The sequence below is a fragment of the Colobus angolensis genome, unplaced genomic scaffold (genome assembly GCF_000951035.1).
Source record: "Colobus angolensis palliatus isolate OR3802 unplaced genomic scaffold, Cang.pa_1.0 Scaffold114, whole genome shotgun sequence".
Lineage (NCBI taxonomy): Eukaryota > Metazoa > Chordata > Mammalia > Primates > Cercopithecidae > Colobus > Colobus angolensis.
The window spans coordinates 3,404,185-3,417,696 of NW_012112475.1; the positions used below are offsets into that span (position 1 = coordinate 3,404,185).

Genomic DNA, 13,512 nt, shown 5'->3' on the forward strand with positions numbered 1-13,512 from the left:
CATTGACTTTTGGGTAAAAACAGTGGATTGAATACAATATTTTTAGTTATTCACTCCCCAAACCTCACTTAAGCGACAGCAACTATAGCAACATTTTTTTAAAAGTCATAAACCAATAAACATGAGGAGATAATAGAGGACACAACAATTTAGAAGCTAGAAGGCAGCTGGATGAGCTGGAAATGAGTAAGCAGTCTAAAGAAAACTGAATTAAAGCTAGAAGTGGGGAAAACAAAGGACCAACCCAATTTAAACCACAAAATAAATAAGAGCTCAGAATCTCATGGCACCATAAACATCTAGAAATAGGGGGAAATGTGGAGGAGTTAAAATAAGGAGTTTTGGTTGAAATAGTATTTAAGAATCAAATCCTTAGATACTCGATTCCTTCTCCTTTTCATGCAGCCAGCCATCACTCTGTACTTATAATACTATACTACCCCAATCCTGAAAAAAAGACTTCAAGCCTTTCTATAGCAAGGGTGAAACAGAGGCCCTCTGAACCTGGGGATTCCAAGCATAACTGAAGATAAACTTAGTAAGCAGAAAATGGGAGGATTAGCTGAAGCATGTGTATTGGTTGCTGAGAAACTGTTTAGCCCCCAGGCTTCATTCTCCACTTAACTCTCGGAATTCCCACCAGGAGATTAGTAGAGAAGTAGAAAAGATCCTAAAAAAACTGACACCGGCATTTCTCCACTAAATGACCCAGTCAAATCACTTTACTGTCAATGTCACAATTGGTAAGCCCCATTCATGTGCTTAATCAGCATTTTAATCTCTCATTCTTAAAAATTAACAAATATCGGCCAGGTGCAGTGGCTTATGCCTGTAATTCCAGCATTTTGGGAGGCTGAGGCCAGCAGATTACTTGAGGCAAGGAGTTCAAGACCAGCCTGGCCACAATGGCAAAACTCTGTCTCTACTAAAAATACAAAAATTAGCCGGGCATAATGGCGGACAACTATAATTTCAGCTACTCAAGAGGCTGAGGCAGGAGAATCACTTGAACCTGGGAGATGGAGGTTGCAGTGAGCCAAGATTGCACCACTGCACTCCAGCCTGGGTGACAGAGTGAGACTCTGTCTCAAAAAGCAAAGCAAAACAAAACAAACAAACAGGAACCACAAATATTGCCATTAAAATATCTATTATGAAAATTAGATACCAAAACCAAACAGAACAAAATCATTCACTGAGTTTTTAATAAGCTTTGCCGTGGCCCACTTTTATATATAAGTACATAATTAAGTATCAGTAACCATATGATCATTGATGAGAGGCAAACGTCTTATGTAAAACAGATCAACCATCCAATCAACAAAAAGTTACAGGAAATAGATTATGCAGAGAGGAAAACATTATTAAAAGCCTCAAGAGAAATTAGAGATGCTACTACAACCATGAAACAAGAATAGGATACTATAAAAAGGAAAAGTTAGGGAATAAATAAGAACTCTTAGAAATAAAAAATATAATGGCAGAAAATGGAAAATAAAGATTAATAGAAAAGCTGGAAGACAAATTTGATAAAAATTTTTGAGAAGCTAGAGGAAAAAAGCCAAATGGATGGAAATCAGGAGAGAAAATACACAAAATTAGAGAATCAGTCCAGAGAGCCCAATATCTGAAAAATAAGAATTCTAGAAACAGGAAACAAAAAATAAAATGAAGAGGAAGATATTACTAAAAATTATTTAAACACAGACAAAAATACGAATAGACAGTCCACAAAAAAAGGTAAAAAAGGGCGTTAAACATATGAAAACATTTCAGTTTCACTCATAATAAGAATAAAAAAAAAAATCTGTTGTGGGTTGAATTGTGTCTTTCCCAAAATATATGTTCTAGTCCTAACACCAAGTGCCTGTGAATGTGACTTATCTGGAAATAGGATATTTGCAGATGTAGTGAATTTAAGATGAAGTCATGCTGGATAAGGGTGAAGCTCTAATCCAGTGGCTGGTGTCCTTATAAGAAAAAAGAAATTTCAGCCGGGCGTAGTGGCTCATGCTTGTAATCCCAGCACTTTGGGAGGCTGAGATGGGTGGATCATTTGAGGTCAGGAGTCTGAGACCAGCCTGGCCAACAGCGTGAAACCCCATCCCTACTAAAAATACAAAAATTAGCCGGGTGTGGTGGCAGGTGCCTGTAATCCCAGCTACTTGGGAGGCTGAGACAGGAGAATTGTTTGAACTCTGGAGGTGGAGGTTGCAGTGAGCTGAGATCTCACCACTGCACTACAGCCTGGGCAACAGAGTGAGACCCTGTCTCAAAAAAAAGGAAAAAAAAGAGAAATTTGGACAGAGACACACAGGGAGAATGCTTTATGACCACAGAAGCAGAGACTGGTGTTACGCCGCTACAAGCCAATGATCATTAGCAATCACCATGGACTAGGAGAAAAGCATGGAACAGTTTTTCCCTCTGTGCCCTAAAGAGGAAGCAACACTGCCAACACTTTGATTTTGGACTTCTGACCTCCAGAACTGTGAGATAATTTTTTTTTTAATTACTTTAAGCCACTAAGTTTGTTATGGCAAGTGTACTTTGTAATGGCAGTGTTAGGAAACTAACACTTCATGGTAACAAATTTGTTATGACAAAGACATTAGTATATCTTTAGATGCTCACGATGCAATGAACAAGAGTGTCGTTGTTTCTGTTCAAATAGAAACACCTATACCCTTGCTCTTTCCCTCTTTCTGAGGAAGAAAACTCTACCATAGGCTATTTAGGCAGGCAGATTCTTAATGCATTGTCTTGCCTCTTTTTGGACACTGAGTTTACCTCTGAGCAATGAAAAAGAAACAAAATGTATTGGGTGTCCCATCCCATCTAACCCCGTCTCCAACTACAGTCAAATTAGTCATTGGGAAGAAGGCATTTCTGTTGCATCTTTAAAAGTCTTGAATAAATATTGGAAAAAGATACATTAAGAGTTAATGTTGACTGATGCTACAAAGCAGGCCCCTACCATGCTCTGGACAACACAGAAACCCCTAAGGCTGAATATCTTTGTGGTCTGGACAGCGTCAAGATTCTATGAAACCAACTGGAAGGAGAGATTCTGGGCTACCGATGGGAATGGCACTGAGGGACCATCTACACTTTGTCCAGAAGCATATCCAGGCTGGGGTACCTTTATCTGGGTCTCCACCACATCCTAGTTGAAGGTGCTGGTGTTGTCAAAGGTAGGATCTGTCAGTGGCCACACATGAACTGGGGGAAGGCGTGACAGCCCCTGTAGCAGCTAAGATGACAATAAACCCAAAAGACTCACTGATAGGTAGGCTGGCCTTTGCCACAGACATGGGAGAGCCAGCTCCTGAGACTCTTCCTGTGGTGTCCTGAGGCTTCCTATTCAGGATCCCACAGATGAGCCCTACTGTTTGTTCTGGACATTGTATTCTGGGCAAAAGTGAAAAGACAAAGATAGCCATTTGTTGAGAAACTAGGTCCTTGATCCTATGAAACTCTGGGATTATCATTATAAAAAAGAGCTTCTTGTCAATTTGATAGGTGAAGAATGATAGCTTGATGTCACTTTAATTTGTTGTTATTGTTTTTAATTCCTGATGAGATTTGACCCTTTGATGCCTAAGGAGTTTTGGTCCACCATGAACAGGTTGTGATGTCTGAGATGTGCCAGAGGTACACAGACAGAACAAGGTCTTCCCTGCTTTTTCATCAGTATCTAATGGATCTCATGTCTCAAACAGCCTGGTGTGATGCCCTTGAAGGGCTCTAGGGAGAATATTAAGCTTTTACGATAACCAGAGCAAAGTTTAGTGCTTTGACTACACAAGAAGCAGGCCCAAAGAAGGGCTGTGTTTTGCAAGGACCACATAGCATATTGGGTGTAGGTATCAGGGGAAGAGGCCTCTGATCCCAGTGTGTAAAGAGAATTGGAGTCTGATGAGGGCAGCCCTGAGAATCTTAAGTTGTAAACCCAATGAGTGTTGTCTAGGTTGGGGAGGAAAACCTAGTGTTCTAGGCATTCCATTTTTCGTGCCTTTTCAGCACCCAAAGAACCATAGTATATAAGGATTGAGTTGATCCCTACAACCCATCTGCTCCAATCTGCTCATTGATGAGATTAAAGCCCAGAGAGGGGAAGTGACTCTCCCAAGGTCACACAGCCACTAACTGGCACAGCCAGGACAAGGAGCTGAATATTTCAGCTTGTCCTCTCTCATCCTCCATGCCAAAATGCTTCCTGAAACTAAGGATTTTAGGCAGTGGGGCTTCCTCTCTTAGATAGGAAATAATCCAATAGACACATTCTCCCTAAGATACGAATGATTGTCCTTTCTTCTTTACTCCTCAGCTCTCAAACTGGGAATTGCACTTGAAAAAAGGAGCTTGCTTAATTTACATTAGAACCATGATAATGGTGGATTTCTAAACCAGAGAATATGGGGCTTTGTAGGGCATAGTAAAGACTGTGGATTTTTTTTTTCTAGTTGTGATGTGGAGTCTTGGAGGATTTTTAACCTGGGTTATAACAAGGGCTGACATATATTTTAAAAAGTATCCTTCTGGGTGTTGTATGATTTATTCTTGCTGGTCCCTAAAAGATGATGGTGAACAAAGGGAGGTGTGTGAGCTCAGGGGTGTGGGGGCCACACTGTGGGTGCGGGGGTGTTGGGATGGTGGCTGAGCATGAAAAAGACAGGCTGTCCTAGAGCGAACTGTACCCGTGGGCAGCTAATGGCACGTGTGAGTGACACAATTCCCAGCTGATTAGAGGCAGCAGAGAGTCCTGAGCTCACCTCCATTTCCTGTCACTTCACCAGGGCTGAGACTACTCTGTGGGCTACTTGAAGTCATGAAGCCTTTTTTGGTAACTTTGGCTGTGCTGCTGCTCTTCTTCCAAGTCACTCCAGGTAACCTAGACCTCTTCAGGGGAGGGTCTGGGAGCAGACAGTGAATCTTGGTCAGGGCACACCAGGGCCTGGGAGGATGGGCTGACAGGGAGTAATGTGAAATATTAATTGTCTGGAGGAAGAGGAAAGAGTCTCCAGATCCTGGTTTAGAACATGACTCACCATTTTCAAGTTCTGTGATGCCCCCAGCAATCTACTTGGTGCCTATGAGTTTCAGTTTATTCCTTTTTCAATTTAAAATAATAAATTAGGTTGAGGGATCAACATTGAAGACCCTGAAATTTTGATGTAAAACAAATGTAGCTTTTAAAATTTTCTGTAATTCGTTTGAATGTTTCCCATCCTGCTGGTAGGAAAAGTGAGAGGGCACAGGGATGTACACAACTTCAGAAGACAATTGTATTCATCTTTTTTGATTTAAAAGAGCCTCTCAGATTAGCTCATTCTGCTTTAAAATGTTCAGTCTTTCAGCATTTCTACTTTCATCCTGCCACCTTCTTCTTCTTGGGATGGCAGCTGGATTTAGGGATAGTGGACGTGTCATTGCTTAGTTAAATAACTCGTTCATTCAGTAAATATTGTTGAGTGGATTCTGTGTGCCAGGCACAGGTGCTGGAGATAGAGCAATGAATCAATCAATCAACCAACCAACCAACCAACCAAACAAACAAACAAACAAAACTCCATCTTCTTGGAGCTTATGATTCTATTGGAGGAGGGAATGAGCAGGGTAAGCAGGGGATAGCAAGTGTCAGGGGATGTGAGTTTGCAGCTTAGAAAGGGGTATTAAGGAAATGCCTCACTGAGAAGGTGACATTCAAATGAAGACTCGAAGGAAGTGAGGGGTGAGCCATACAGATATGTTGGGAAAAACCTTCATTTATGAGCTGAATTCCTTATCAAAGAGGCGTTTTCCCTCATCTATTTGGTTACCTCGGGGTTTAGAGAGTTCAGAGAGGAAGGCAGGATAAATGCTTGAGTTTATCTTTGCTTAATCAGTTTGAGAGATAATGAATTAGTTTTCTATCAGCCTCTGAGGTTGAGCCATTAGTTTTTCTTAAATATTATTTATTTTGAACTGATGATTCTAAGCAATGAGTTCAATCTATTACAATTATTATTGCTATCGAAGTACAAATTGTCCTATTCTTGGCCAATAAGAGTCTCTTTAATTTGGCTCATTAGTCTTTTAGATATATCCCTATCAGTCTTTGATGGCTTTCTTGGTATCTGGTACTACAGAATGTTTCAAGATCATCTTGTAATTTACTGCCCAAGAACTGGAATCCACCATATCTCCAAGAAGTCCTGTTTTTTAAAAAAACGTTTACGGGGAGATAGTATTTTAAGATTACAACATGGGTACTAGGGATACTAATTTCTACTAGTTAGTCATTGTTTCTAAACTTTCTTAGTGACCAGAGCTGGAAAAATGTCAGTCTATTTATCCATCTGTCAATCATTTATTTATTTTATCTATTTAAATATAAAATACTTGTGAGTTCACATTGGCATTTTCAATTCAAATTCAGAACTCAAATTCAGAATCAACTTTTATATACATCAGTATTTTCTTTTCTATACTGAGAATTCTGGTTCTCAAGGTCACAGGGGATGATAGAATTAGAATATCCCATGATTACTCATTTGATTGATCTCTCATTACATATACAATAGTCTCAGTAAAATAATATCAATGCTACCATAATGTCATGATTACCCAAACTAGTTAAGATGTCTGCATATGCTGTCACCATTATTCTCTCATTTTTATGTTGTACTGTATTTATATTGTCAGAACATATAGCCATTATGTACTTCATTCCCTCTTTTAAAATCCTCACTTTGGTTCTACAAGTATCTTTATATTTAATATTTAGTTCTGTATCAATGCTCCTCTCATTTGCTTGTCTACAGCTCTTTTTCTAGTAGATTCTTTAGAAAGGGCTCATGGGTTTCATTGGATATTTCCTGAGTTTCAATATGGTGATAGACTATAACACCACCCTAGATATCTAGAGGGAATGCCTCCTTCTTCTACAGCCCCCTTCTTCTGTCTGGCCCTCTGTTAGTCTTCTCAATCCAGGACCCATTTCCCCCAATAACTGATATCAGGTCCTTTCTTTTTTCTTTTTGCAATAGGCAGCATTGAAAAATGTTGGAATTTTCGTGGCTCCTGCCGTGACGAATGCCTGAAGAATGAAAAGGTCTATGTTTTCTGCATGAGTGGTAAATTGTGCTGTTTGAAGCCCAAGGACCAACTACATTTACCACAGCATACAAAGAATTAGTGCTTTAAAGTCTGAGGCCACAAAAATGAAGATAAACTTGCCCTGACTCTGATGTCAGTAGATTCCTGAGCTTTATTAAAACATCTTTGGCTGACTTCTGTGTTTGTCTCTTAGTATACCTAATCAAGCTCAAGCAGAAAATGTGTGGGTAAAGTTGTATATACATGAGAGGAAACTGGACCTACTATGTGCTAGGTATTTTGGATACTTTCCTTTTTATTTATTTATTTTTGTTTTAGTGATGGAGTCTCAGTCTGTCACCCAGGTTGGAGTGCAGTAGCATGATCATGAATCACAGCAGTCTTGAACTCCTGGGCTCAAGCAGTCCTCCTGACTCAACCTCTGGAGTCGCTGGGACTAATGCCTGGCTAATTTTGTTTTCTTTGTAGAGACGAGGTCTTGCTTTGTTGCCCACGCTGGTCTCAAACTTCTGGCCTCAACCTTTCCTCCTGCCTCTGTCTCCCGAAGTGCTGCGATTATAGGCGGGAGCCACCACACACAGAGCTTTTCCTTTTTTATGAAAAAAGAAATCTCATCTATTCCTTAATTTTTTAAATGGTTTTATTGAGGTATAACTGATAAATAAAAATTATGTATATTTAAGGCATGCAACATGATGATTTGATATGCAAATACATTGTGAAATGATTACCACAGTCAAGTTAATTAATGCATCCATCACCTCACATGGTTACCAATTTTTTTTTTAACAATGTGTTGAAACACTTAAGATCTACTCTCTTAGTAACTCTCAAGTATACTGTATAGTATTGTTAACTGTAGTCACTAGTGTGGTTTGGACGTTTTTGTTCCCTCCAAAATTCATGTTGAAACACAATGCCCAATGCAACAGTATTAAGAGGTATGATCTTTAGGAGGTGATTGGGTCAGGAGGGCTCCACCCTCATGAAAGGGATTTGGTGAGCTTATAAAAGGGCTTGACAGAAGGAGTTTACCCCTTTTCACCCGGTGTGTCCCTTTCCCCATGCTTATATGGTTACTTCTTAATTTTTTAGTTTTAGGCACTTTCCATTGGATTTCTGCTATGGAAAATGAGGATTTAGCTGTCTGCCATCTGCTCTGAATATGTTCAGAACCTTTAGGTATTTTATCAATTTTGTCTTCCTGGAGACTTTTCTCCTTGGGCATTCAGACCTGCTTCACTCTGAACTGGTTAATGTTACACCTGGTGACCTGATGTTATCCTGGATCTCTATTTGTATCATCCTGTGGATTCTTTTCGACTTTCTCCTGAGATCAATGCCTTGCTTTTTGGATCCTAGATCTTTCTTGATTTACTCTTATTTGGACAGAGCACCTCCTGAGAGCTTCCTGAAAATGACTTCAATGTACTATCCTTCTACTTGGTTAGTGGTTTGGTTGGTCACTCCAAATTGGAAATTATTTTACTTTAGACTTTCAAAGGCATTGTCTCATTGTCTTTTCCAGTATCTAGTGTTACCCATGCTGGGCAAATTCTTAGGAAGGAATTCAAGAGTGAGCGGTGGTAGAAGAAACCAATTTTATGGAGGCGGTGGCAGCGTTACAGCTCCGTGTGGGCTCCTGCAGAACAGGGCTACCCCACAGGCAGTGTGTTGAGAGTAGCAGCTCAGGGGCACCTCTGCAGTCATATTTATATCCATTTTTAATTCCATGCAAATTAAGGGATGGGTTATCTAGGAGTTTTTAGAAAAGGGGTGGTAACTTCCGGGTGTTGCCATGGCAATGGTAAAGTGTCATGACATTGGTGGGTGAGTCTTATGAAAAGGTGCTTTTGGTGCCTCTTCCCTGTTTCAGCCAGTCTTCTATCTAGAGTTGAGTCCTGCCTCCTACCTCTTTACTGTGGAGAAATCTGAAGTCATTAGGGTTCTTCTCTTTGTCTGTGGCCTGTTATTTCTCTCTGAAAGCTCTTAAGGTCTTCTCTCTAGGGTTTTGACGTTTCATATTGATGTGCCTAAATTTATTCTTTTTTTTTTTTTTGAGATGGAGTCTTGCTCTGTTGCCCAGGCTGCAGTGCAGTGGCCGGATCTCAGCTCACTGCAAGCTCCGCCTCCCGGGTTCATGCCATTCTCCTGCCTCAGCCTCCGGAGTAGCTGGGACTACAGGCGCCCGCCACCTCGCCCGCCTAGTTTTTTTTTTTTTTGTATTTTTTAGTAGAGACGGGGTTTCACCGTGTTAGCCAGGATGGTCTCGATCTCCTGACCTCGTGATCCGCCCGTCTCGGCCTCCCAAAGTGCTGGGATTACAGGCTTGAGCCACCGCGCCCGGCCAATTTATTCTTTTCCTTTTTTTGAGACGGAATTTTGCTCTTGTCGCCCAGGCTATAGTGCAATGGCACAATCTCGGCTCACTGCAACCTCCTTCTCTGGGATTTAAGCAATTCTCCTGCCTCGGCCTCCCGAGTAGCTGGGATTACAGGCGCCTGCCACCATGCCTGGCTAATTTTTGTATTTTTAGTAGAGACGGGGTTTCACCATGTTGGCCAGGCTGGTCTTGAACTCCTGACCTCAGGTGATCGGCCCGCCTCAGCCTCCCAAAGTGCTGGGATTACAGGCGTGAGTCACCGCACCTGGCTGTTGTGCCTAAATTTCATGTAGGATTACTGAAATCAATTTTTCTGAGCACTCGGTGAGCCCTGTCAATCTGCAAACTCATGTCTTTCAATTTTAGGACAATCTTCCTTTACTTATTTCTTCGATAATTTCCTGGTCTTTGTTTTTCATGTTCCCTATTTGTGGTCCTGCTTACTTTTCAAATGTTGGATTCCTTGATTGATTCACTGGTTTTCTTATATTTTCTCTACTGCTTTTATTTTATCTCTGTCATTTTATTACAATTTCTGGAAATTTCATCTTTGTACTTTTAATTTCTAAGTTTTTATCATTACTCATTTTTCTTCTTTCTTTCTTTTTGAGACAGAGTCTGGCTGTGTTGTCCAGGCTGGAGTACAAGGGTATGACCTTGGCTCACTGCAACCTCTACCTCCCGGGTTCAAGAAATTCTTCTGCCTCAGCATCCCGAGTACCTGAGATTACACGCATGCACCACCACGCCTGGCTAATTTTTACATTGTTAGTACAGACGGAGTTTCACCATGTTGCCCAGGCTGGTCTTGAACTCCTGACCTCAAGTGATCTGCCTGCTTTGGTCTCCCAAAGTGCTGGGATTACAGGTATGAGCCACTGTGCCCGGCCTTCTTTCTTTTCTAATGTGAAGGGAGGCCTATATACACAAGCTACTGGGCCTTATCCTTCTTAAAACACCCCTTTCAGGTTTTTGCTTGAGATCAGTCTCCCTGCTTTAAGAAAGTGAGAGGATTCAGATAAACAGAGTATACTGAGAGGCCTCACCAGTATAAGAGAATATGCTGCTCTGCTTTGTAGGGAGAGGAAACTTGGATAAGGAGCCTAGAAAAAAAAAGACCAAATAGGACCATGACAGCTGTCTTCAAGCATTTGACATGGAATTGTTTTTGGACTTATTCTCTGGAACTGTTAAAGGTCAGAATTAGGAATAATAGGTAGATGTTACGGAAAGGTAAATTCTGGCTTAATTGATATAATCTCCTACAAATTAGAGGGGTCCAGTGATGGAGTGCATTATCTTGACATGTATTGATTTTTCCATTGCTGGAAGAGCTTTAAGAGAGAAGGCAAGGGTTGTTTAGAGGGTGTTCTTGCTTTTCATACACATCAGATGCAACAACTTCTAAGGCATGAATTCTGAGACTCTACGCTCAAAATCTTAAAGAAAAAATGGCTCTGTATTTCCAAAACCAAGGTTTTTCAAATATATTTTTAAAGGGGAAAACTTTTTAAAACCAAAAACTTACATGAAACTCAATGTATCAAACAGATAAAAATGGAGCTGCTCAGTTTAAAGTGGAAAGAAGGCTGGGCTCAGTGGCTCATGCCTGTAATAGGCCTTTGGGAGGCCGAAGTGGGTGAATCACTTGAGGTCAGGTGTTCGAGATCAGCCTGCCTAACATGGTGGAACCCCGTCTCTACTAAAAATACAAAAATTAACTGGGGATGGTGGCGTACACCTGTCGTCCCAGATACGTGGGAGGCTGAGGCAGGAGAATTGCTTGAACCCCGGAGGTGGAGGTTGCAGTGAGCCGAGATCGTGCTCCCAAAGTGCTGGGATTACAGGTGTGAGCTACTGCACCTGGCCTCCAGAACTTATTCATCTTGTTTAACAGAAACTTTCTGCTCATTGATTAGTAATTCCTAATTTCCCTCACTCCCCAGCTCCTAACAATCATCATGCCACTCTTTAGACTCTGTCTAAAAACAAACGAACAAACAAACAAACAAAAAAGTGGGAAGAAGGACGCAGATCTCTGCCTTTTCTACCTCCCTCAGTTCCCTGATTTTGACCTGAGAACTAAGTGTAAGTATTTTACATTTGCATTCAAAGATTATAAAAATCTTATTTCTATGCAATGTTCCCACATTATATGGTACAGGCGCTGGCAGCTGCAGGAAGGCAGTATCTTCACTATTTCCAGATGGCTTGCAAGTGTTCCTGCCACCACTCCTCAGTTCACACTGCTCCCTTGCCTGGAGTACTCTTTTACACCCTCTCCTTCTCCACCATTTCTCCGAAACCTATTCTCCTTCAAGCCTTGGAGAAGGAGAAGGTCCTCCACGAACCCCTCCCTGAATGCCCTGGCCCTTGGGTGGTTGTTCCCATGCTCTGTTCTACTGTAATATATCCGTTTTTATTTTGTAGACATAGCCCACTTTGCAGTATTTTTATGTATGTGGCCATTCTGCCTGACCACTGTGATGATATATTTGGTAGTCATTAAGACTGTTCATCGCGAAACTGTTCATCGTGAAACTCTGTCTCTAATAAAAATAGAAAAATTAGCCAGGCATGGTGGCTGGTGCCTGTGATCCCACCTACTCAGGAGGCTAAGGCATGAGAATCAATCGCTTGAACCTGGGAGGCGGAGGTTACAGTGGGCTGAGATCGTACCACTGCACTCCAGCCTGGGGGATAGAGCGAGACTCTGTCTCCAAGAAAAAAAAAAAAAAAAAAAGACTGTTCTTCAAATATTCTGGCTTTCTGAGTTTTTCAAATATTCTGGCTTTCTGAGTTTTTCAAAGATTTTGTTTTATTGTAGTAAGAACACTTAATGTGTTGAGATCTGTTTTAACAATTTTTTTGTGTTCATTATTATTGACTCTAGGTACAATGTAATACAGCAGATTTCTAAAACTTTAAACATTTAAAAAAATTTTTCGAGACAGGGTCTCACTCTGTCACCCAGGCTGGAGTGCAGTGGCACAATCACGGCTCACTGCAGCCTCCAAGTTTTAGACTCAAGAGATCCTCTCCCATCTCAGCACCACCTCCCCACTGTCCCTGAGTAGCTGGGACTACAAATGCATGCCACCATGCCCAGCTGATTTTTTATTTTTAATAGAAACAAGGTCTTGCTATGTTGCTTAGGCTGGTTTGAACTCCTGGCCTCAAGGGATCCTCCTGTCTCAGCCTCCCAAAGTGCTGGGATTACAGGTGTGAGCTACTGCACCTGGGCTCTAGAACTTATTCATCTTGTTTAACAGAAACTTTCCGCTCATTGATTAGTAATTCCTAATTTCCCTCACTTCCCAGCTCCTAACAATCATCATGCCACTCTTTGTTGATATAAGTTTGACTGTTTTAGACATCTCATGTAACTGGAATAATAGAGCATTTGTCTTTCCGTGACTGGTTTATTTCACTTAGCATAATGCCCTCAAGGCTCATTCATGTCATCACATATTGCAGAATTCCCTTATTTTTAAAGGCCAAATAGTATTCTGCTGTGTGTATACACCACATTTTTTTTATCCATTCATTTTTTAATGGACATTTAGCTTGCTTCCATATCTTGGCTATGGTCAATAATGCCAATGAACGTGGGTATGCAGATATCTCTTTGAGATACTGATTCAGTTTATCTGGATATATATCCAGAAATGGAATGGCTGGGTCATATAGTAGTTCTATCTTTCTTTTTTTCTTTTTTTTTGAGATGGAGTTTCGTTCTTGTTGCCCAGGCTGGAGGGCAGTGGGTGATCTCAGCTCACCGCAACCTCCGTCTCCCAGGTTCAAACAATTCTTCTGCCTCAGCCTCATGAGTTGCTGGGATTACAGGCATGTGGCACCACGGCCGGCTAATTTTGTATTTTTAGTCGAGGCGGAGTCTCTCCATGTTGGTCAGGCTGGTCTTGAACTCCTGACCTCAGGTGATCTGCCTGCCTCAGCCTCCCAAAGTGTTGGAATTACAGGCATGAGCCACCACACCCGGCCTATCTTTCATTTTTTGAAGATCCTCC

At 41.3% G+C, this 13,512-nt stretch overlaps 1 pseudogene; it reads right to left on the bottom strand.

The window, feature by feature from the left end:
- LOC105525122 overlaps nt 1–4,781 on the bottom strand; it is an 11,421-nt pseudogene extending 6,640 nt beyond the window's left edge.
- Between the last annotated feature and the right edge of the window lie 8,731 nt (nt 4,782–13,512).